The sequence below is a fragment of the Argentina anserina genome, chromosome 4 (genome assembly GCF_933775445.1).
Source record: "Argentina anserina chromosome 4, drPotAnse1.1, whole genome shotgun sequence".
Taxonomy (NCBI): Eukaryota; Viridiplantae; Streptophyta; class Magnoliopsida; order Rosales; family Rosaceae; genus Argentina; species Argentina anserina.
Genome location: NC_065875.1, coordinates 1,372,965 through 1,397,229, shown reverse-complemented (window position 1 = coordinate 1,397,229; position 24,265 = coordinate 1,372,965). Strand labels below are relative to the sequence as shown.

The 24,265-nt window shown below is 39.7% G+C and overlaps 1 protein-coding gene across 1 annotated transcript in view; it reads left to right on the top strand.

Moving 5' to 3' along the window:
- The first annotated feature begins 3,189 nt into the window (after positions 1 to 3,189).
- The window catches only part of LOC126789989 (U-box domain-containing protein 44-like), a 40,236-nt gene continuing 19,160 nt past the window's right edge, over positions 3,190 to 24,265 (top strand). The window contains exon 1 of the mRNA XM_050516111.1: positions 3,190 to 3,211. The gene's annotated coding sequence lies outside the window, so the exon portion shown is untranslated. The remainder of the gene's footprint in view (positions 3,212 to 24,265) is intronic.

The following is a 24,265-nucleotide window of genomic DNA, read 5'->3' as shown; positions in this document are numbered from 1 at the left end:
CACAATTCACAAGCGCCGGAGGGAGAAATTTAAGGTCACCGCGGGTAAATCTCTCTCTCTCTCTCTCTCTCTCTTAATAGCGCCACATGTTGGGGGTTTAGGGTTTCCTTGAGCTCGGAAAGCTCAGGTTTAAGAAAAATGAGATTTTTTAGAGATATAAATTATGGTCTATAATTAGTTTTGGCTTTGATCAATTGGTTAGTTTGATTACTGGTCTAAGGTTTTTTTGTTCATTTTTGTGTTTGATTTGTGTGGCTGGTAAGGACACATTGTGCAAACGGGATGGGAAGGGAATTTGATATTGACATTTGTGCTATTCCTTTTGTGGTAAACCTCAAGAAATTAAGGAGTTTAACTTTATGGAGTTATACGACTGCACTAGGCTTGGTTTACTTGGTTAGACCAGGAGCTATTGAAAGTTTGAAGCCATGAAATATGGGATTATGTGCTTTGCCATTACAGTTTATACCCAATTATCTCCAGCTTGAAAGTTGAACCCAGCCTCCCAATTTAGCTGCCTAACGAAGCAAAAGTTTGATGTTCTGAGACCATCAAAATCATGATTGGATAAATTTCTAATGTAGCTACATAACACTTTAGGGTGTAGGAATGCCTCTTCAAGTTCCTTGTAGCCTAATGCTGACAATGGGTTGACACTTCTGTTTGTAACAATATGAGTGATAATGGCCCCATTTCCATTTCAGACTTACACAATGTATACAATCGTGTGTAGCTTCAAATTTCTTACCCAGACTGCCAATTTCATGTTAAGTTTTGACTACGTAGAAGAAATAATTCAACTTTTTGAGACCATAAAGCCATGAACTGATGAATGTGACCAAATATCTAATTTAGCTGCCTTGTCTGTTTGTCGTACCTTTCGGGTACTGTATCATCTTTCGGGTTCTTCTGATCAACAGAACATTAGTAGTCTTCTGTTCATCCTTCAACAGAACTTCATGTCTGTGTGTACCTCTATGTTATCTATGCTGGATTAAGCCGCATTAGACTTGTTTTTGGTTCTTTGAAGGATGAACTTCTGGTGACCGCTGACAATGCACCTCCAAACATACCAATTGAGTTTCATTCTTCATTCAAGGACTCATGCATTGTACTATTACGAAGCTGCATTGGGGTATTGTTCTCCATTGTCTTTTAACCATGCTGACCTTACGGGATAGCTGGACAGTGATTATCCTCCAATACTCACTAGTCACTAGAACCATATTCAATGTGAAGTTGCTAACTGATGGGTGATTGATGCTTTATATATATTTCCCTTATCTGTCAGATTACACTCGTTATGCCAAAAATGTATGTCAAGGAGTTGGGATCATTTCTTATAGCAAACTGAAGATTCAACTATCGTATACCCAAGCCAAAGATTGTAAAATCATGTAAAAAATTGTTCTGAAGTAATGAATTCATCTTTGATCAAATATTAATTGGAAGAAGTGATTTGAGTCCCAAGGTTGGGATCGCATATGGCTGCTTAGTCGAGATTCGAGCATCTCAATTTGTCAGAGGCTGCAATTGAAATGCTATATATTTACCGCAAGACAGATCCTTGTTGTAAAGGTTTAGTGTAAAAGAACCTCTCAACAATGAAGCACAACTGTTTTCCTTGCACTTCTTATAGGATCCTATGAAGGCCTTAACCGTCCTGGAGTACGCTGAGCTTGCTATTTTGGTTCGACTGTTGGAACTTCATGTACTAGCGGTTGATTTTGCACCTTTTTTTTTTGGCAATGTGATTTTGCACCTTTAAACATAAGGTATCTTATTAAACCCAGCAAAATGAAATAACATTCTTACCCTTATACAAAATGACAATCTTAGTCATGATGAAGTAAGATAAACCATAAAGTTTGAAACTCCCTTTCCCAGCCGAATTTGAATGTACCCAGCAGAAACTATATCCCCAGACAAGCCCCGCAATCAAAGTGATGTCGTGGTGGAACTACAAGATAAATGAAGAGAGTTGTGGCGTTTAATAGGTAGAACACTTGCTTGAAGCCCTTAAACAAAGCTTTCTCTTATTGAAGGACACTTGTTATTTAGGAGGGAGGAAATGAGGATTGATGATGTTTGTTGCTCACTGGGCAAACAAATTCAATTAATCAGATCGAAATATGGGATAGGAACACCAAAGCGAAGGAAAAAATTGATATCAAAGGGGTAAAGTCCATATCCAGAACATTCAAATAATATTAGCATCGTCTAAATATCAAATTGATCATCTCTCATAAATCATAATTAAGCAATTTGAATTCAAACAACAATAGACTACCCATGTCTCCAACATCTAGCAATGCTATACCGAACGGATTATAGGCCATGAAGATCAGACATACTTGCAGCAGTTGCAGGTGTGCATTTTTTCGTGTATGAGTTCTGGTGGGTTTAGTTCAGGAAGGGTATTATTGGGATGTTGGTGGGTGTAATTAGAGATTATATGCGTGTAAAAAGTGTGTTACGTCTACTTAGATATTTGCCAGGTACATTTAGCAACACCCTTAAACATAAGCTAGTTGAGTTTCATTGCTCGTCCAGAGTACCTAATTCAGTCTTCTACTGGGTAAGAATGGTAAGATTGAAGCTCTCGAAAAATCATCAAGTTACCCGTCAAGGTGGTAAAAGAAGCAGCGCACTGGAAGCCTCAAGCAGCGTTTTTAGTGACTTGCATCACAGACTGAAATGGTCTGCAAGACCTTAGCATTTGGCAAAGAGCCAAAGACCCAATCATTAGTGGTTTCTAGGAAATTATCTCTTAGTAAAGTTACTTCGTAGGAGCCAAAATCGTCATTTACATTTCCCATGGTGCTTGGCCATAGGTCGGTAGAATGAGTGGAAGCATACAGAGACGTAATGCATGATATCGGAAATTTCTACATGTAGACCATTTCATGGGTCAAAATCCATTGGTACATTTCAGTATTGGAGGGGGTCAAAATCCATGCCATATCAAATTAGACACGAAATTAAGCTTTGCTCTTTCTGTAGATCTATGAAATTTCCTTGTTATTTCTAGGAAAAGAGAACAACTATCAAATGCCAATCTAGTAGCTTTGGCTAAGGGGACACTGACTCTTTCAGTCCATTATTTTCCACACCGCGTCTGATAATGTAGTTATAATGCTATATATTAATGATTTGTCTTGAGAAGCCTTGACTTACAAAGTCTTCTCATCCTATGCAGCACCAAAAATTGGTCATTTGGTCTGGAGCAGCTTTGATTGCTTAAAGGCAGTTTGCTACAATAGGGTAATCATGCACTCTACTCCATTCCTTTTCTGTATCTATTCAGTTGGAGGTAAGTGTAAATTGCTTGTTGTAGGATGTTCTTTGTTCTTATGTTACTGCTTACTAGGCTTCTTCTCCTTCTTTGGCAAGAAAGAGGGGCAAGTTTCTAGTGCTAGAATCTATCTGTTCTTTTATTTCGACTCAGTTGATCCTCTGAAATAGGAATGTTGGGAATTAAAGCTAATTGGCTCTCTTCTAATTGTTGTTTCCTTTTTCTATATTGTTAAACTTCTTTCTAAGTTGTTGATCCCTTCTGAAATGTTTGCGAACATGTTTTTGGCATCCACTTCCTTCAATTAAAAGAACTTTCAGAGGTTGCTGGGTGGGTGCAAACTGCAAGGTTCTTACTGATGTCCATTGTAATACTATTCTGGCTTGTTTTTCAGCTTTAAAGTCGTCTGGAGTTCTGTAAGAAGCTTTGAATGAGGAAATACATAGTTGGCTTTCTTAGTATTTTTCATTTTCTCCGGATAAATTATGCATTGTAGGCTGTTCTCGATATAAAATTTCAGTCACTGGCGATTAGCATGTCGGTTGGTGCTTCGTTTTCTTCTTTGTGCCTGTATACAGTACATATATGAAAGGTGTGTATGAAGAAGAGTGAGCTAATATCTTAACAATTTATTTGCTATAGATTTTGTGTTTTTAGTGGTTAATAATAGACGTTCAGCTGGACTGAAATATTAGCTAATCTATTAGTTCTTTCTCTGATTGGAGCTGGTGTCATGCTGACCATCAACCTCATAGCCTTAGACCTTAGGTTTTTAATGGTTAATAACAGACGTTCAGCTAGACTGAAATATTACCTAATCTATTATTCTTTCTCTGATTGGAGCTGGTGTCATGCTGACCATCAATCTCATAGCCTTAGGTTTCTTGTTCATTGCTTCAAGGTCAATAAGATCATAACTTGCACATTTGTGGATGGAGACATTCACCTTTCTGCTCTGAAGAGAGTTGAGAAGGTGTCAAAACAATCATGATTGTATAAGGAGGAACCTGGAAGGTCCAACTTCATGACTTCGATTTTCACTAAAACCTGCTTCTCTCTCTCTCTCTGTCTCAAACTTCTTAGGGGTACACTGTTGGCTTTTAGCCTTTGATGCAGCACTTGTGTTCATCACTGGGGTAATCTTAGAGCATTAACCATTTAGTTGGTAAGAGAAGCAAAATTTTCCAGTTTCCACAATTACAATCAATCTGTTTGTTTGATCAGATTCATAATGTCAACTCATTTGCTCCTCTGAGCTATGAATGTTGCCATTGGTTGCCAAATCAGATTCATAATGTCAAAACTTTACCTGGCATTTTGATTTTCTATTTATCATTTGTTATCTTCTTTTCCTATATTGTTGAACTTCTGTTTTAGTTGTTCATCTTTTCTGAACTGGTTTCGAACAAGTGTTTGCCTTAGATTTCCTTTAATTTAACAGAACTTTTAGAGGTTTCGTGTTCAACTTCAAAGAAAAAATTCTAAATTCTAAATGAGGCAAGACTTAGTTAGCTATATTCAGCTTTTCATCTTCTTCGTGTAAATTATGCATTCGTAGTCTCATCGCGAATAAATTTATTATAATCGGCAAGTAGCATGTTAGTTGGTGTTTGTTTTTCTTTGTGCCTATATACAGTACATATATGGAAGGCTGTACGAGCAAGAGTGAACTGATATCTTGAACTGTTAACTTGCTCTATAATTTGCAATTTTTTGTTGTTGTTGATAATAGATATTCAACTGGACTTAAATTAATCCTTACTGAATCCATTCTTTCTTAGATTGGATCTGGTCTCATGCTAACCATCAGTCTCATAAACTACACAGGTCCTAGGAGGTAGATTCTGGTTAATTACTTTTAAGCCAATAAGACTTTAACTTCCACAATTGTGGATTTAGAAATTCACTTTTCTGCTTGGAAGAGAGTTGAGAAGGTGTCAACTCCATGACTTTGACTATTACCGTAATACCCCGAATTTTCGGGTTTGCTTCGTATAAATTCTTGTAGGTAATTAAACTTGGAAATTGAATAAAATTGTATTTTTCGTTTTCTCGTCGATATTAAACGAAACGAAAACCGACTTCGGAAATTTAAATTGAAAAACGTTACGTTTTCTGTGACTCAAGAGTCGACTTTTATTCTGTCGCTCGTCTCCGAAAACTTCCTTCACGAAAGTTGTAGAGCTCGTCGATACAAGTTTGTGGAAGTTATGTGAATGTTCGTGGAAGCTCGCACCTTAATCGAACGTCGTATGTGAAAATTATTATCGACGGAAGTTGGTTTCCGAATTTGAAAAATGTATAAAAGGAAGTTTTTGTGGAACCTTAATTTTCAAAAAAGGAAACAGTCTCTCTCTCTCTCTCTCTCTCTCTCTCTCTCTCTCTCTCTCTCTCTCTCTCTCTCTCTCTCTCTCTCTCTCTCTCTCTCTCTCTCTCTCCCCTCGAACCGACCCTCCCTCTCAAAAATCAGCTCCGCTGGATCTTCGCTGTCCGGCCACCATAGAGCGGCGCACCAGTCCCGTTTGAAAGGTTGTAGCGTCCCCTGTCGATTAGTGGCAGCGCCACCTGCCATCTCGCCGCTATTTGGGAGCGGTGAGGCCCAAAAGTTCCCCCGAAAGTGCACATTTCGCCGAATTTTACCTCGTCGGATCTCCCTCCTCTGGCCACAAGTTGGTGAGATTCTTGTCCCATTTTGAAGCTTCCATACTACAAACCCTCCAAAATATTTAACCCAAATCGTTGTGTGCTAGGAGAATCGAAGAAAAGAAATCCTAGGTTTTTAATTGAGGCTTTTCGGTTTTTATTAAATTTAAGTGTTTAGCCTTAGAATTGGATTTTGTGGTGAACTAGAAAGTTGTTAGGAATGTCATTTAGATTATGGTGGTGAAATTTGGTGGTCATTGGTGGTGGTCGGAAAACGGTGACAGCGCATAAACAGTAACTGTGAACAGTATTTCCATGAACCGTGTTTAATGAACAGTGTTTAACTGTAATAATATCGTCACCTGAGATTTGACGTATCGTTTTTTAAGCATTTTATCATGCTATTAGGTGACCGACGAAACAAGTGAGGGAATCGTTTTCGGTGTCGTGGAAGTTGCACGCAGGAAATAAGGTGAGTAAACCTCACAATAATCATTATGATCGAAGTAGTGTTATAATTATTGAATTTAGTTTGATTTGTTAACATAGTCGTTGCATCACTAGCTTATAAAAATTATTCTAAAAATATGTTTTGGTTTAAATTACGTGAACTTAATCGTTTACGGTTCATGGGTAAGTGAAACGTTATTTTATAAATGATTTAAAAAAGGTTTTAGTGATTATGAACTATGGTGAATGTGGGTAAAATCTCACTATGACGAGTTTACCCTTGACTAAATGCTATGAAATGCTTGAGAAGTTCACTTTTGATGATGATGGAGCTAAATTCTTTGTTGATGAAAATGGTTCACCACTTGAGATGGAACCGATTGTCTCCAATTTGATTGAATTACAACAGAATCCCAACTTGTCTTACAATGTGCGAAGGCCTACCTTGCAGACACTCCATGGAATATGCAAGTTTGATGCTAGGATGGTTAAAAAAGCGGTTCTCACTGCCAATGCCATATCTTTGGTCCTTCCTCTTCTTGATAACACCAAGTCACCAATACGGGAGATTGCTATAAATTTACTTTTCCTCTTCTCCCAGCATGAGCCTGATGGAGTAGTAGAATACCTTCTCAAGCCAAGAAGGCTGGAAGCTTTAGTGGGTTTTCTTGAGAATGATGAGAAAGGTGATGTACAGATGGCTGTTGCTGGCCTATTGGCTAACGTCCCAATCAGAAATATCCCTAACTATGAAATTAATTGAACAAGGTGGTCATACTGCAATCATAAACATTTTGAGAACAGGGAATATGAAAGCAAAAGAAAATGCTCTAAGTGCTCTATCAGGTTTACAGATCCCACAAATCTTGAGTCGCAGCGCATGCTAGTTGAAGGTGGAGCATACCCTTTACTTGTGAACTTTCTCAGTTCTAGCTCAGTGACTGCAAAGGCAAGAGCTGCAGCTCTAATTGGTAATCTTTTAACTTGCAGACAAAAACTCACAGCTGCATCAAAACCAACGGGTTGTTGGTGTTTCAAGGCATCCCACGGTCCTCTATGCCCGACACATGGCGGGATGATTTCTACATTTTGTCTCTTGGAAGCCAAGGCATTGCCTGACTTGGTAAGACTCTTATCTAGTGAGGTTTATGAAACTTCCATTGAAGCAATGCAGACTCTTTCCACACTGGTTGTTGAATCCTCTCCTCAAAGAGGAGCCAATGTCTTGCATGAGGCTGATGCCATAAAACCTATACTGGAGACTTTGAATTGGGGAACAGACTCGCTAAATGAAGAGGCATTGAGTCTTCTGGAAAAGATCTTTTAAGTCAAAGGAAATGGTTGAGATGTATGGATCAAATGCCAGATTGCGCCTTGCTAAGACAACTAGTCGGAATATTCATGAGGATGGCCATCATAGGAGGAAGGCGGCCAGGGTCATGTCACTCCTTGAACTTTATTCAAAATCATCGACATCTATTGTTCCTGGTCTGTATGCCTAAATCTTTTTGGCTCCTGGCATCTTAATTAGTTGAACCGTCACCTATATATTTCGAAACTATTTTAATCTTTCTTTGAGAACCATCACTATATCCTGAATATATGCTCTTGCTCTGGGTCGAGCAACGTCTGCTGGAAAACTAGTGCAACAGAAGTTGCTCAAAACACAAATATAATCTTCACCCTTTAGACCGCCAACTCATAAACAATATATTAAATAAAACCACTTTACACGTAAATAATAATAAAACCACTTTCCAATTAAGTTGTAAATAATTGAAGCTCACTCTAATTGTCATCTTTTTTTTTATTAAACCACTTATTGGTGTTATTTATTATGCAATAAAAGAGATATACTTATTAAGAGCATGGACCAACAACACTTGTGTGATTGCTAACAAAAGATAGACACCAGAAAGGCTCATTTATGTTCCCTTCTTAGCTGATTTAGACATTTAGTAAACGCCAAGCAACATATAAGCCTCTTCCTGGAGGTGTATCAATCTCATTCATGTGCGCATAGCAGATTGGAATCCAGCCTCCTCTTGAAGGTTCATAGCTAAAAATAATTGGTAAGTCTGCATTACTGGTGTGGAATGAATCCCTCCCTTCAATGCTACTCAACCGTTTAACATCGCCTTGAAATCATTTGAAATCCAAAAGCTTGAACAATCGTTTGATGCTTGATTGCTTGATCACCCATGCATTATAGATGTAAACTGCTCCTTAGTCGAGAGAAGACTAAGATCTAAATTTAAGTCTAGCTTCTCATTGTAATAACCCTAAATTTTCAAACGATATTAGTTTGAATTGAATTATTTAAAATTGTGAAATTTAATCAGAATGAGTGTGAGTGGTTGCGAAGTTATGAAACGAGAAACGGGAACGTTCTCAGAACGTTTAATTCGAAAAAACGTTACGTTTCCGAACGAATATGCCGACTTTTATTCCCTCGCTCGTTTGTAAAAACTTCATTCACGAAAGTTGTAGGGCTCGTCGATACGAGTTCGTGGGTATGTGACGCTTTCTAATCGGACGATTTATGTAAAAGTTATTAACGTCGGAAGTTAGTTTCCGATTTGGAAACTAGTATAAATAGAGTATTTATGAGATTAGGGTTTCCATAATTGGAAAACCCTCTCTCTCTCCAAACATCCGCCTCCCTCCCTCTCTCTCTCTCTCTCTCTCGGTTCTCTCTCTCTCCCCGATTCTCTTTCTCTCCCTTCCTCTGAGAATCCCTCTCGCCGATCTGCCACCATCCAGCCCTCTGTGGCATACACCGCCACGTCCCCGACCCTCGCAAGCCTCACCGCGAGCGACCCTCGTGCACGACGCACCTCACCTCGCCGCCATAAGCTCCCACGCGACAACCCGAAGCCTCGCGATTTCTTCCGTCGCCCAAACACTCCGCCGGTGAGACCAGGGCATAGGGACTGCACCACCACCACCTCTCCTCGCCCTAGTACCTCCAGTGACAAGATCGTCGATTGAAAATCGCGATAGGCACCGCCGCTTCTCAACTGCAAAGCCGCCGGCATCTCGAGCTCTTCAACGTCGATTTGACGATCCAAAGGTCTGATTGAGGTGAGGATTAGTGTAGATTGATTGTGTGATTGGATTGTTGTTGTTTTTGGTTCGATTTGGGGGGATCGGAGGAGGGTGTGGAGGTGTTGAACACCACCGCTTTAAGCGGCGCGTGTGGAAGTGTGGGGTGGCGTAGGGGCGGCCTAGGACCGGAGGGAGGAAGAGGGGAGAAAGGAGGATGGTTTTGGGGTGGCGGTGGCGTCACACGCGCCCTGGTTGGTGTCGGCGCGTGGGCCCCACGCGCTGCCACAGTGAGTGGCGCGTGAGCGCCACGCGCGGCCTACCGGCGGGTGGCGCGTGTACCCCACGCGCCGCCACGTGCGGCGGCGTGAACAGTGATTCCGAGAAGGGTAATTTTGTAATTTATTTTTACGTACGGTAAATATAAAAGTAAATTTTATTTACGTACGGTAAATGTAAATTTTATTTACGTACGGTAATTGTAAAAATAAATTACTTTTAGTAAAGGTAAAAAGTAATTTTAGAAGGGTAATTTGGTAATTATTATTTACTGAAACAGTACGTACATTTAAATAGTATTTATACGTACAAGAATACGTAAATAGTATGTACTCGTACAGAGATACGTATTGGATGCGTATTGGATGCGCATTTGTACATTAATACATAAATAGTAATTGTGAATAGTAACAGTGAATAGTAACACTGAACAGTAAATTCGTAAAAAACCGAAGATTGCTGAACAGTAACCGAATATTACTGTTTCGGTATTTAAAGGTTTACGAAACGTTTCTAAATTCTTTTCTTATCTTTTCAAGGTGATCGATAAATCAAGGAAAGGAATTATCTTCGGAAATTGTGGAATTACGCTCGAGTCGATAAGGTGAGTAAAATCTCACATATTTACGAATCTACCCTTGCGGTGATTCTAAGATATTTGCAAGAGTTTTAAATATTGAAATACGACATGTATACAATATAATGGATTCTATATATATTGTATAAATGGTAATAAGTACATATATATATATATATAATTTGCTATATTATATACTGTTATGAATCCATCTGAATTAGGTCAATTCGATGACAAGCATGTGAGTTTAATATGGAGTTTGTTAAACGTTTTGTCTTCGGACGTGTTTATAAATTATGACATGTATAAGATATAATGGATTATATATATATCGTATAAATGGTAAATAAATACATATACGAAACGTTTGCTATATAATATACTGTTATGATTTTATTGTGATGATGTCATTTTGATGACAAGATATATCGAGCATGTGATTTTGATTTGTACAATATGATGTGAGATTATTCTACGTGATTTTAACATTGAGATTGTTAAAATGTGATTTGTCTTCGGACCTGATGTTTGGTACAATATGATGTGAGATTATTGTACGTGTTTGGCAAGTCGAAACCTAGCCTTTGGCCGGGCGAAAGTTACGATACAGTTAGAGCTCTAGTTATGGAAGAGGCCAAGACCCCACTATCAGGTTCCGGCCAGGGCGACACCCCTAGCTATCAGGGCTCCACCATTCAGACCATTGGCAGCGGTGAGGTGTTATGGCTGCAACGAGATGGGACATTACGCCTCAGTATGTCCGAAACCGAAGAGAGCAGGCTGCCACCGGTGCGGGCAAGTCGGACACATAGCTAGAGATTGTACCTTACCACTTCAGGGTAGACAGAAACGACCGCAGAGACAGCTACCAGCGGGCCAAGCTAGAGTGTTCGCAGTGGGTCAGCGAGACACAGGAGTGGAAGGTACATTATCACTTTTTGACTACCTTGCTAGAGTACTGTTTGATACGGGAGCATCGCATTCATTCATTGCTAGTTCGGTAGTAGAGATGCTAGGATTGATTCCTACACCCCTTGGGGACGCCTTATGTGTCACTTCACCCCTTGGAGCGTCACTTGAGTTAGAGACAATCTGCAAAGCTTGTCCGATTTTGATAGGAAGTAGAGAATTCTCTGCTTCGTTGATTGTGATTCCAGACCACACTTATGATGTGATCTTGGGGATTGATTGGTTGAGGCCGCAGCATGCGGTGATTGATTGTTTTGACATGGCGGTGTCCTTTCATAGACCTGGGGAACCAGTGTTTCATTATCGTTGCCTCAAGTCTGACAACGCCATGAGATCAGGGGTGTTGGCACATGTGGAGTCGGTGGATCAGAAAGTAACTATCGCAGACATTGTGGTAGTATCGAAGTTTGGTGAAGTGTTCCAAGAGATACCGGGGCTACCTCCTCGAAGAGTGGTAGATTTCTGCATTGATGTGGTACCTGGTACAACACCTGTGTCAAAGGCGCCCTATAGAATGGGACAGAATGAACTTAAGGAATTGAAGGTGCAGATCGATGAGCTATTAGACCAAGGGTTCATTAGACCTAGTGTTTCACCTTGGGGAGCACCTGTGTTGTTCGTGAAGAAGAAAGATGGTTCTCTAAGGTTATGTGTAGACTAGAGAGAACTGAACAAGGTGACCATCAAGAATAGGTACCCCTTACCTAGGATTGATGACTTGTTCGATCAGCTCAAAGGTGCCACGGTGTTCTCTAAGATTGATTTGAGATCCGGTTATCATCAGCTCAGAGTAAAGGAAGAAGATATATCGAAGACAGCCTTCAGGACCCGGTATGGACATTATGAGTTTGTTGTCATGCCATTTGGTCTAACGAATGCACCAGCTGTCTTTATGAGTTTGATGAACCAAGTATTTAGCCCGTACTTGGATGAGTTTGTTGTGGTGTTTGTGGATGACATTCTGATATACTCCAAGACACAAGAAGAACATATGGTGCATCTGAGGACAGTGTTGCAAACCTTGAAGGAGGCGAGACTGTATGCCAAGCTAGAGAAGTGTGGGTTTTGGAAAGAAGAGGACAAATTCCTTGGTCATGTTGTCTCAAAAGATGGAGTACTAGTGGACCCGTCAAAAGTAGAGGCAGTAAAGAATTGGAGTCGTCCAAAGAACCCTACAGAAATCCGTAGTTTCCTCGGTTTGGCAGGTTACTACAGGAGATTTATCGAGGGGTTTTCTAGTATTGCATCTTCATTGACCAAATTGACCAAGAAAGATACTCCGTTCGTGTGGACGGATGCATGTGAGGAAGCATTCAACAAACTAAAGACCAGATTGACCACCGCCCCAGTGTTGACGATCCCTTCAAGTGGTGGTGGCTATGTCATTTACAGTGATGCTTCGCTCCAAGGTTTGGGTTATGTGTTGATGCAGCATGGAGGAGTTGTTGCTTATGGCTCGAGACAGTTGAAGATTCATGAGAAGAATTATCCAACACACGACCTAGAGCTTGCGGCGGTTGTGTTTGCCCTGAAGATTTGGAGACATTACTTGTATGGTGAGAAGTTTCAACTCTTTTTAGATCATAAGAGTTTGAAGTACTTGTTCTCACAGAAGGAGCTGAATATGAGGCAGAGGAGATGGATGGAACTCCTCAAGGACTATGACTTCACATTAGAGTACCACCCGGGGAAGGCAAATGTGGTGGCCGATGCCTTGAGCAGAAAACCGAGAGGTGTAGTGGCTTCACTTATGGTCCAAGAATGGTTCATGCTCGAAACTGCATCGGAGTTTGATTTGTTACCATCGGAAGGAGAACCAAGGGTCTTTCTTGGAAGTGTCACGGTGAAACCCACATTGATCACGAGGATCATACAGGGTTAGGCGCAGGATAGGCTCACACAAGCTAAGTTGGCAGATCTTGTAGTTGATACGCTTGATGAGTGCCCTTATGAGTGGAGAGTTGGACCCGATGGAGGGTTGAGGTTTGGGGCAAGATTGTGTGTTCCAGATTGTGAAGATCTGCGGAAGGAGGTTCTTTGTATGGCACATCGATCACGTTATACCGTTCATCCAGGGAACACCAAGATGTACAAGGACTTATGCAGGCAATTCTGGTGGAACGGTATGAAGAAGGATGTAGCGGAGTTTGTATCGAAGTGCCTTACATGTCAGCAAGTGAAAGCAGAACATCAACGACCAGCTGGCATGTTGAAACCACTGACTATTCCTCTTTGGAAGTGGGAGCAGATATCTATGGATTTTGTGACCGGATTGCCTAGATCGAAGAAGGGACACGATGCCATATGGGTGATTGTCGATCGGTTGACGAAGTCGGCTTACTTTCTTCCAGTGTCGATGAAGTACTCTTTGGACGTGCTTGGGAAACTATATGTGGACGAGGTAGTGAGACTTCATGGTGCTCCAGTTTCTATTGTTTCCGACAGAGATGCATGTTTCACTTCGAAGTTCTGGGGTGGTTTGTAGAAGGCGATGGGTACTACCTTGGATATGAGTACAGCTTTTCACCCACAGACGGATGGACAGACGGAAAGGGTGAATCAGGTGATGGAAGACATGTTGAGGGCATGTGTGCTGGATTGTAAGGGTAGCTGGAAAGATCATTTGAGATTGATTGAGTTTGCCTACAACAACAGCTACCATTCTAGCATTGGCATGGCACCTTATGAGGCTCTTTATGGTAGACCCTGTCGTTCACCGATCTATTGGGCGGAGGTTGGTGATGAGGCATTGATGGGTCCATAGTTGGTTCAGGAAACCACGGAGAAGATCTCGATCATTCGGGATAGAATCCGGACCGCTCATAGTAGACAGAAGAGCTATGCGGACTTGAAGAGGAGACATGTGGAATTTGAGATCGGCGATCACGTGTTCTTGAAAGTTTCACCTATGAGGGGTGTAGTGAGATTTGGCAAGAAGGGAAAGTTGGCTCCGAGGTACGTTGGGCTCTTTGAGATACTTGAGAAGGTGGGCGAACTAGCATATCGACTAGCCTTGCCTACTAGCATGTCGGGCGTTTACAACGTCTTCCAAATTTCCATGCTGAGGAAGTATGTACCAGATAAGTCACACGTGATCGATCATAGCACCATTGAAGTGAAGGAAAATGCCACATTTGTTGTCGAGCCAGTTCGTATTCTGGATAGATCCACAAAGAAGCTTTAAAGGAAAGAAGTTGAGCTAGTCAAGGTATTGTGGAGTCACCATGATGAGGGTGATGCATCTTGGGAGCTAGAGTCGTACATGATGACCAAATATCCACAGTTGTTTGTTGAGTGATTTTGAATTTCGGGACGAAATTCCTTTAAGGGGGGTATATTGTAATAACCCAAAATTTTCAAATGATATTAGTTCGAATTGAATTCTTTAAAATTGTGAAATTTAATCAGAATGAGTGTGAGTGGTTGTGAAGTTATGAAACGAGAAACGGGAACCTTCTCAGAACGTTTAATTCGAAAAAACGTTACGTTTCCGAACGAATATGCCGACTTTTATTCCGTCGCTCCTTTGTAAAAACTTCATTCACGAAAGTTGTAGAGCTCGTCGATACGCGTTCGTGGGTATGTGACGCTTTCTAATCGGACGATTTATGTAAAAGTTATTAACGTCAGAAGTTAGTTTCCGATTTGGAAACTAGTATAAATAGAGTATTTATGAGATTAGGGTTTCCATAATTGGAAAACCCTCTCTCTCTCTCGAAACATCCGCATCCCTCCTTCTCTCTCTCTCTCTCGGTTCTCTCTCTCTCTCCGCGATTCTCTTTCTCTCCCTTCCTCTGAGAATCCCTCTCGCCGATCTGCCACCATCCAGCCCTCTGTGGCATACATCGCCACGTCCCCGACCCTCGCAAGCCTCACCGCGAGCGACCCTCGTGCACGACGCACCTCACCTCGCCGCCATAAGCTGCCACGCGACAACCCGAAGCCACGCGATTTCTTCCGTCGCCCAAACACTCCGCCGGTGAGACCAGGGCATAGGGACTGCACCACCACCACCACCTCTCCTCACCCTAGTACCTCCGGTGACAAGATCGTCAATTGAAAATCGCGATAGGCACCGCCGCTTCTCAACTGCAAAGCCGCCGGCATCTCGAGCTCTTCAACGTCGATTTGACGATCTAAAGGTCTGATTGAGGTGAGGATTAGTGTAGATTGATTGTGTGATTAGATTGTTGTTGTTTTTGGTTCGATTTGTGGCGATCGGAGGAGGGTGTGGAGGTGTTGAACACCGCCGCTTTAAGCGGCGCGTGTGGAAGTGTGGGGTGGCGTAGGGGCGGCCTAGGACCGGAGGGAGGAAGAGGGGAGAAAGGAGGATGGTTTTGAGGTGGCGGTGGCGTCACACGCGCCTTGGTTGGTGTCGGCGCATGGGCCCCACGCGCTGCCACAGTGAGTGGCGCGTGAGCGCCACGCGCGGCCTACCGGCGGGTGGAGCGTGTACCCCACGTTCCGCCACGTGCGGCGGCGTGAACAGTGATTCCGAGAAGGGTAATTTTGTAATTTATTTTTACGTACGGTAAATGTAAAAGTAAATTTTATTTACGTACAGTAAATGTAAATTTTATTTACGTACGGTAATTATAAAAATAAATTACTTTTAGTAAAGGTAAAAAGTAATTTTAGAAGGGTAATTCGGTAATTATTATTTACTGAAACAATACGTACATTTAAATAGTATTTATACGTACAAGAATACGTAACTAGTATGTACTCGTACAGAGATACGTATTGGATGCGTATTTGTACATTAATACATAAAATAGTAACTATGAATAGTAACGGTGAATAGTAACAGTGAACCGTAAATTCGTAAAAACCGAAAATTGCTGAACAGTAACCGAATATTACTGTTTCGGCATTTAAAGGTTTACGAAACGTTTGCTATATAATATACTGTTATGATTTTATTGTGATGATGTCATTTTGATGACAAGATATATCGAGCATGTGATTTTGATTTGTACAATATGATGTGAGATTATTGTACGTGATTTTAACATTGAGATTGTTAAAATGTGATTTGTCTTCGGACCTGATGTTTGGTACAATATGATGTGAGATTATTGTACGTGTTTGGCAAGTCGAAACCTAGCCTTTGGCCTGGCGAAAGTTACGATACAATTAGAGCTCTAGTCTGTCTGTCTTAGTACTGCATGTGAGGTAACGGGTTGTTATCTGCTCATGAGTACTCAGATTGTTTTGGATGTTGGGTAGCGGGTGGCTATCCAATATCGGCGGTGTATTACGAGAGGGGTAACAGATGTGTACCAGCGTTCTTGGTACCCGTAATATAAATGCATTTGGGTAACCAGAAGGGTTACTTAATTTCTCATGAGCGTTTTATTTCATATTTCTTTGGGACAACCAGATGGGCCGTCCATTAACTTATGAGTGCATTTATATTTGATGATTTGTGATTTTTCGTATATATTGATATGCGATTATATTTTCATTTTACTCATACGAGCTATAAGCTTACCGGGTTTGTGTTTACAATCCCGGTGCACCAATCCGATGGTGTAGAGGATAATTCTACAGGTATTGATTAGTGGAGATTGAGTGGTGACTCCGGAGGCTCGAAGTCGTTCATATCCTACTTGTGGTGAGGTTTCTAGCGTGGATTTGTGTGTGAGAATTGATGTGGTTTTATTTGTGAGATTTGTGGGTGATTGTGAGGATTATTACATTTCCATTTTATGTATGGATTATAAATTTGGTTTGTAATAATTGGTTTGTCTGAGTTGTATTGAGAACTCAGAATTAATCCGTTGTGATATTTTAAATGATTTCGATTTCATTGAGATTATTTTGTGTTTAACGACTTTAAAATTTTGAGTTTTTAAGTTTGAAATTTTGGAGTCGTTACACTCATCCTCTCATCTTTCATCTTTAACATTATGTCGAGTTCTACGTATATCTATTTTGGTTGTGCTTTCTTTGTTGATAAGCTACATGAGTCGAGCTAGATAGTGGTGATCTAGTTTTATATTATGAGGGAGAAAACGAAAGTGTTCGAGTGATTAATCACTCAGAAACATTATCGTGCGGGGTCAAGAGTTGATTTTTTATTCGTTGGGAATCTCAGAAAACTTTCTTCATGAAAGTCGTAGAGCTCATCACTACGAGTTAGAGACATATAGAATGTGTAAATTGGAGATTGTATGAAGAAGTTATGGTAAATAGAAGTTTCAAATTTTGAAAATTTAAAGTATAAATAGAAACTATCCTTTTAGAGTTTCATTATTTGTGAAACCTATTTTTCTTCCCTCACTCTCTCAGTCGCGCGCCTCCTTTAGAGTCAAATATTTTTGACTGACCCGACCTGGACCCGAGTGACCCAACCCAACTATTCCGGCCGGCTCCGGCGGTTCCTGGTGACTAATGTTAATATAGGTGGATTTGACTTTTTTGATCGATTTGTTCTTATGATCTAGGATTGGATATCTCGAAGACACGAACCAAGTTTAGCTTCAAGTGGCTTAGATTAGAGTTGTAGCTTTGATTGGGGACATAGAACTTAAATCATTGTTTTGTACGTAAAGGGTATTGAGTTGCGATGTCGTCATGTTTAGGTATGTGATGCATGCTATAAGGTGGTTGCGGTGACTAATGCGTTTGGTATGGTATGTAGAAGACGCAACAAGATTCAAGGTAAGTAAACCTCATAATGATCATCAAGATCAAAGTTAGTTTATAATTATTAAATCGCTACATGTGAAATTGTTTTACAAATAAGTTTTGTTTTAACACATATGAACTTGATCGACTAGGTTCATTGGTAAGTAAAACTGTTTTGTATAAAAGTGATTTTTTTTAAGGTTAGCGATCGTTAGTTATATATATGGTTGTGAATTTGGTTGGCGGACGGGACCGAAGGGAAGAAAATGTACCTTCCGGTAATTGTATTGGTTGTGGTTATTTGTTATTGTAGAGAAAATATACCTTCCGGTAAATTGTAATATTGGATTATTGACATGTCTTGTTTCTCATTGTGTTGTTGTGAGTCACTTGATTTATTTTACATACTATATTATCATGCGGTGGTAATTATTTTTGGTGAAAGATTATTATACAATATTGGGGTTGATATGTTTGTGTGGAAGACTGACGTGTTTTGTATGGGTCATGTGTGACTCTGAGTGTCATTGGGTACAATATATATCGTGGGTTGGATTGATTGTATTGTATGTGTCATTTTAACATATGAGTCTTGTTAAAATGTTTTTGTCTTCGAACGGTCACAATGGTGACAGTGGTAGATACAACATTATCATGGTTGGATTGAAATGTTGTAAGTGCGGTTTTTAACGTTGATTCATGTTAACAATATGTTTTGTCTTCGAACGGTCATTGTTGTTGTGACAATGGCAATTAAATCAGGAACCAATCCTTTCACCGGGTGTTTCACCAAAACACTGTTCATAGGTACTGTTCACTACCCCACTGTTCAAAACCCACTGTTAACATTACTATTCATGTGGCGCCACTGTTCGCCGACCGCCACCAATAACCACCAAATTTCACCACCATAATCTAAATGACATTCCTAACAACTTCCTAGTTCATCACAAAGTCTAATTCTGAGCCTAAACACTTCAATTTAACAAGAACCGAAAAGCCCCAATTAAAAAACCTAGAATTTCTTTTCTTCTATTCTCCTAGCACACAACGATTGGGGTTAAATCTTTTGGAGGGTTTGTAGTATGGACAGAGACCTTCAAAATGGGACAAGAATCATACCGATTGGTTACCGGAGGAGGGAGATCCGACGAGTTGAAGTTCGGCGAAATATGCTTTTTCGGGAGAACTTCCGGGCTTCACCGCTCCTAAACGGCTGTGAGATGGCGGGTGGCGCTACCACCAATTGACATGGGATGCAGCAACCTTTCAAACGTAACCAGTGCACCGCTCTATGGTGACCGGAAGGCGGAGATCCGGCGGCCCAAAGTCAGCTACTCGAAGAGAGAAAAATCTGGGATTTTCGGTATGAACAGTACCCATCCGAAATTTCTGATTTTTCTCCAATTTCTCTTTAATTCCTCTATTTATACTATTTTTCAAAAATGTGCAAATACATTTTGATTCGTAACTTCTTCATACGAACTCCGATTTAGACGTGCCATGTGTCCACGAATTCGTATCGACGAGCTCTACGACTTTCATGTAAGAAGTTTCCTAAGAAACCCAATGAGTCAGAAGTCAACTCTTAGAGTCGTCAAATTAAACGTTTTCGAACAATTATATCTCAAATCCTTTCTTTTTCATTCTCGGCTAATAAAATTGGACAATAACCAACTTAATAATATCCGAGAACTCATTGGAAATTAAATATGAATTTTTCGGGGTATTACACACGAGATTTAAAAACTTATCGAGTTTGTTTGTTTACAACCCGGTGCACCAATCTATAGTGTAGGGTTATATGTGCAAGTGAGAGTATTCCAGATTCTCAGCATGGAGATTAGAGAAGTTGTGTGAAACGCTATATGGGTAATATTTGATTTTTATTGTTCAAAATTCGAAACGTGACACTCATATTGGAATCTCATGCAACCGGAGGTACGAAAGAAAAAAGAGACAGAAAGATTACCATTGACATGGTTACCATTTTATATGTTTGGATTTAGAAAAAGGAAAAATTACCATAGATGTTGAGTATTTTATAGACTACTATTGCTATAAATTAATGATTTTCATTTCCTTGTGATTAGTGATTTTGAATAAACTTTTAATAAGATTTCTAATGAAAATAATACAAAAAAAAACTTTTAACTAGCTAAGCAGAATAAAATCAATCTAATTTACTACCGTTAACCTCGGACCCCTCATAAATAAAAATCTTGGTTTCACCACGGGATAGAGTATTATATATTCCACAGTTCAAAAAAAAAAAGGGTATTATATATTCCATGACAAATAAGAGCTTTCCTTTTCGTTATAGCTTTGATGAGGAAGCACTATTAGTCTATTACAACCAAAAACTAAATAAATGAGCTTCGTGAAAAGTCTTTTGCCAACCGTAAGATCGAGACTGTCGAGGTTGAAAGCATCTAACTCGTACATTAAATGGTACTACCATCATTGTTGGAGTTTCTAATCGAGAAAGGATCATAAGATTGATTTTCAGATAACTCATGTTTATCAGAGATCATAACAGGGATCCGTACTGAAGTTAGGGAAACAAATAAGCCCAAGTACGTTGATCGATGAAGCCTTGAAGGTCAAGAAGTTAATTGGTGTAATGAGATCCAGTAGCTAGACATTCATGATCATTTCACTCTCTCGATCAGTATTCCCTTTCCCAGGATTGACCAAAAAAACAAAAAGATCAGTATTCCCAGGAATTGACAGCATAACAATGGAGTAAGACTAAAATGGAGGAAATTTTTTGATAACCTTTTTATTTCTAGCGTAGAAGTACAAATCCAACAGAAACCTTTGGCCTCATCACGTGTAGGTACGCCAATTAGTTTGGTCCCATTTAGTGGAAAATTGGAGAAGAACTTCTGAAGAAGCTAGAAGATACATAGTTATATACCATGCATGAACAACCAAACTTTCGGGTTCTGATGACCAACAGAACTCTATCCTTCAACAGAAGTCCATATCTGTGTACCTCTATGTTTTCTATGCTGGATTAAGCCACCATTAGTCTTGTTTTTGGTTCTTTGAAGGTTGAACTTCTGGTGACCGTTGAACTTCATGAAGTAGTCAATGCACCTCAAACATAAGTGCTTGTATTAGATAGCTGGACAGCGAATCAGGATTGTCCTCCAATACTCACTAGAACCATTTTCAATGTAAAGTTGCTAACTTATAAGTGCTTGATGGTTTAGATTTTTCCTCCTTATTTATCAGATTACGCTCATTATATTTAGGCCAAAAATGTATGTCTACGTAGTTGGGAACTTGAGATCACTTCTTTTAGCAAACTGAAAATTCAACTATCTTATATCCAAGCCAAAGATTGTAAAATCATGTAAAAATTGCTCTGGAAAAATAAATTCATCTTTGATCAAATATAAATTGGAAGTAGTGGTCGAGTCCCAAGGTTGGGATCGCATCATAGGCTGCTTAGTCGAGACTCAGCATCTCAATTTGTCAGAGGCTGCAATTGAAATGCTCTCTATGAATTACTGCAAGACAGATCCTGGTTGTAATGGTTCAGTGTAAAAGAACCTCCCAACAATGAAGCACAACTGTTTTCCTTGCACTTCTTATAGGATCCTGTGAAGGCCTCGACCGTCCTGGAGTACGCTGAGATTGCTATCTTGGTTGGTTCGACTGTCGGAACTTCATGTGCTAGTGGTTAATTCAGATTTCTTATGAGTTCAATTGAACAAATTATTGCTTAGTGATTCATTTACAGATTACACTTCATTATATAGGCTAATTCTAGCACTATTCTACCTACTAATTTATACTAATTTCCACCAACTATTCCACTAATTTCCACAAATCATGGGCATTTCCACTAACTCCGACACTCACCCTCAAGTTGGTGCATACATATCAACCATGCCCAACTTGCTAAGTGAATCATAAAATGCCTTTTTAGACACTCTTTTTGTGAGCATATCGGCAAGTTGCTCTTCTGTAGAAACAAAAGGAAAACTGATGATCTTCGCGTCTAGCTTCTCCTTTATAAAATGACGATCAACCTCCACATGTTTTGTACGATCATGTTGCACCGGATTATGGGAGATATCAATGACTGCCTTTTTGTCACAGTACAGCTGTATAGCACATTCAGGCTTAATACCCAAATCTTGTAGCAAACTTCTAAGCCATAACAATTCGCACACTCCCTGAGCCATACCTCTGTATTCTGCTTCAGCACTAGATCGTGCTACCACATTTTATTTCTTACTCTTCCATGTAACAAGATTACCTCCAACAAAGGTAAAGTACCCTGATGTGGATCTTCGATCTGTAATATTTCCAGCCCAGTCTGCATCTGTGAAGCCACAAATCTCGAGGATATTGTTATGATTAGAAAACATTACTCCTCTCCTTGGAGCTGACTTCAAGTACCTCAAAATCCTCACAATAGCATCCATGTGATCCACACTCGGATTATGCATAAACTGACTCACTATACTTACTGCATACGCAACATCTGGTCTGGTATGTGACAAATAAATCAGGCGTCCAACTAGCCTCTGATAACGAGTTTTGTCAGTGGGCACTTGATCTGGGTACTCTGCTAACCGATAGTTTGGCTCAACAGGAGTATCAATTGGAGTGCAATCTAACATACCTGTCTCCGTTAGTAGATCAAGGATGTACTTCCTCTGACACAGATAGATACCATCACTTCCCCGGGTTACCTAAATTTCTAAGAAGTACTTGAGTGTACCTAGGTCCTTCATTTCAAACTCTGTGGCAAGCTGTTTGTGTAATCTGTCCACCTCAATAGTATCATTACCAGTAACTACCATATCGTCAACATATATGATTAGAGCTGTTACCTTCTCTTGTTGGTGTTTGAGAATGTAACGACCCCAAAATTTCGAGCTTAAAAACTCAAAATTTCAAAGTCGTTAAACACCAAACAATTTCAACGAATCGAAATCATTTAAAATGCCACAGCGGATCATCTCTGAGTTCAAAATACAACTCAGTTAAACCGATTATTACAACCCAAATTATAATTCAATATTATAACAAATGGAATTGTGTGATCCTCACAACAAACTCACAAGATACTCACACAAAATCCACACACAAGCTGGAGATAAATAACTTCAAGTCCTCTGAGCGGTCCGTCAATTCCCGCTAATCCACACCTGCGGAGTTATCCACTACACCATCGAATTGGTGCACCGGGATTGTAAACACAAACCCGGTAAGCTTTACAGCTCGTATGAGTAAAATGAAAATATAACTCGCATATTAATATATATACGAAAATCCACAAATCAAACAAATATAAATGCACTCATGAGTCAATGGACGGCCCATCTGGTTGTCCCAAAGAAATATGAAAAGAAGCGCTCATGAGAAATTAAGTAACCCTTCTAGTTACCCAAATGCATTTATAATACGGGTACCAAGAACGCTGGTACACATCTGTTACCCCTCTCGTAATACACCGCCGATATTGGATAGCCACCCGCTACCCAACATCCAAAACAATCTGAGTACCCATGAGCAGATAACCACCCGTTACCTCACATGCAGTACTAAGGCAGACAGACTAGAGCTCTAACTGTATCGTAACTTTCGCCCGGCCAAAGGCTAGGTTCCGACTTGCCAAACACGTACAATAATCTCACATCATATTGTACCAAATCACGTCCGAAGACAAATCAACATTTTAACAATCTCAATGTTAAAATCACGTACAATAATCTCACATCATATTGTACCAAAAATCATGTCCGAAGACAAATCAACATTTTAACAATCTCAATGTTAAAATCACGTACAATAATCTCACATCATATTGTACCAAAAATCATGTCCGAACACAAATCAACATTTTAACAATCTCAATGTTAAAATCACGTACAATAATCTCACATCATATTGTACCAAAAATCATGTCCGAAGACAAATCAACATTTTAACAATCTTAATGTTAAAATCACGTACAATAATCTCACATCATATTGTACAAATCAAAATCACATGCTCGATATATAAATCTCGTCATCGAAATGACATAAATCACGATAAAATCATAACAGTATATTATATAGCAAATTATATATATATGTACATATTTACCATTTATACAATATATATATATATATAATCCATTATATCATATATATGTCATATTTCATAAACACGTCCGAAGACAAAACGTTTTAACAAACACCGTGTTAAAACCACGTACAATAATCACACCTCATATTGTACAAATTAAATCACATGCTCAATATTTAATTCTCGTCATCGAAATGACAAATCCCAATGAATTTATAACAGTATATAATATAGCAAACTATATATATATATGTACTTATTACCATTTATACAATATA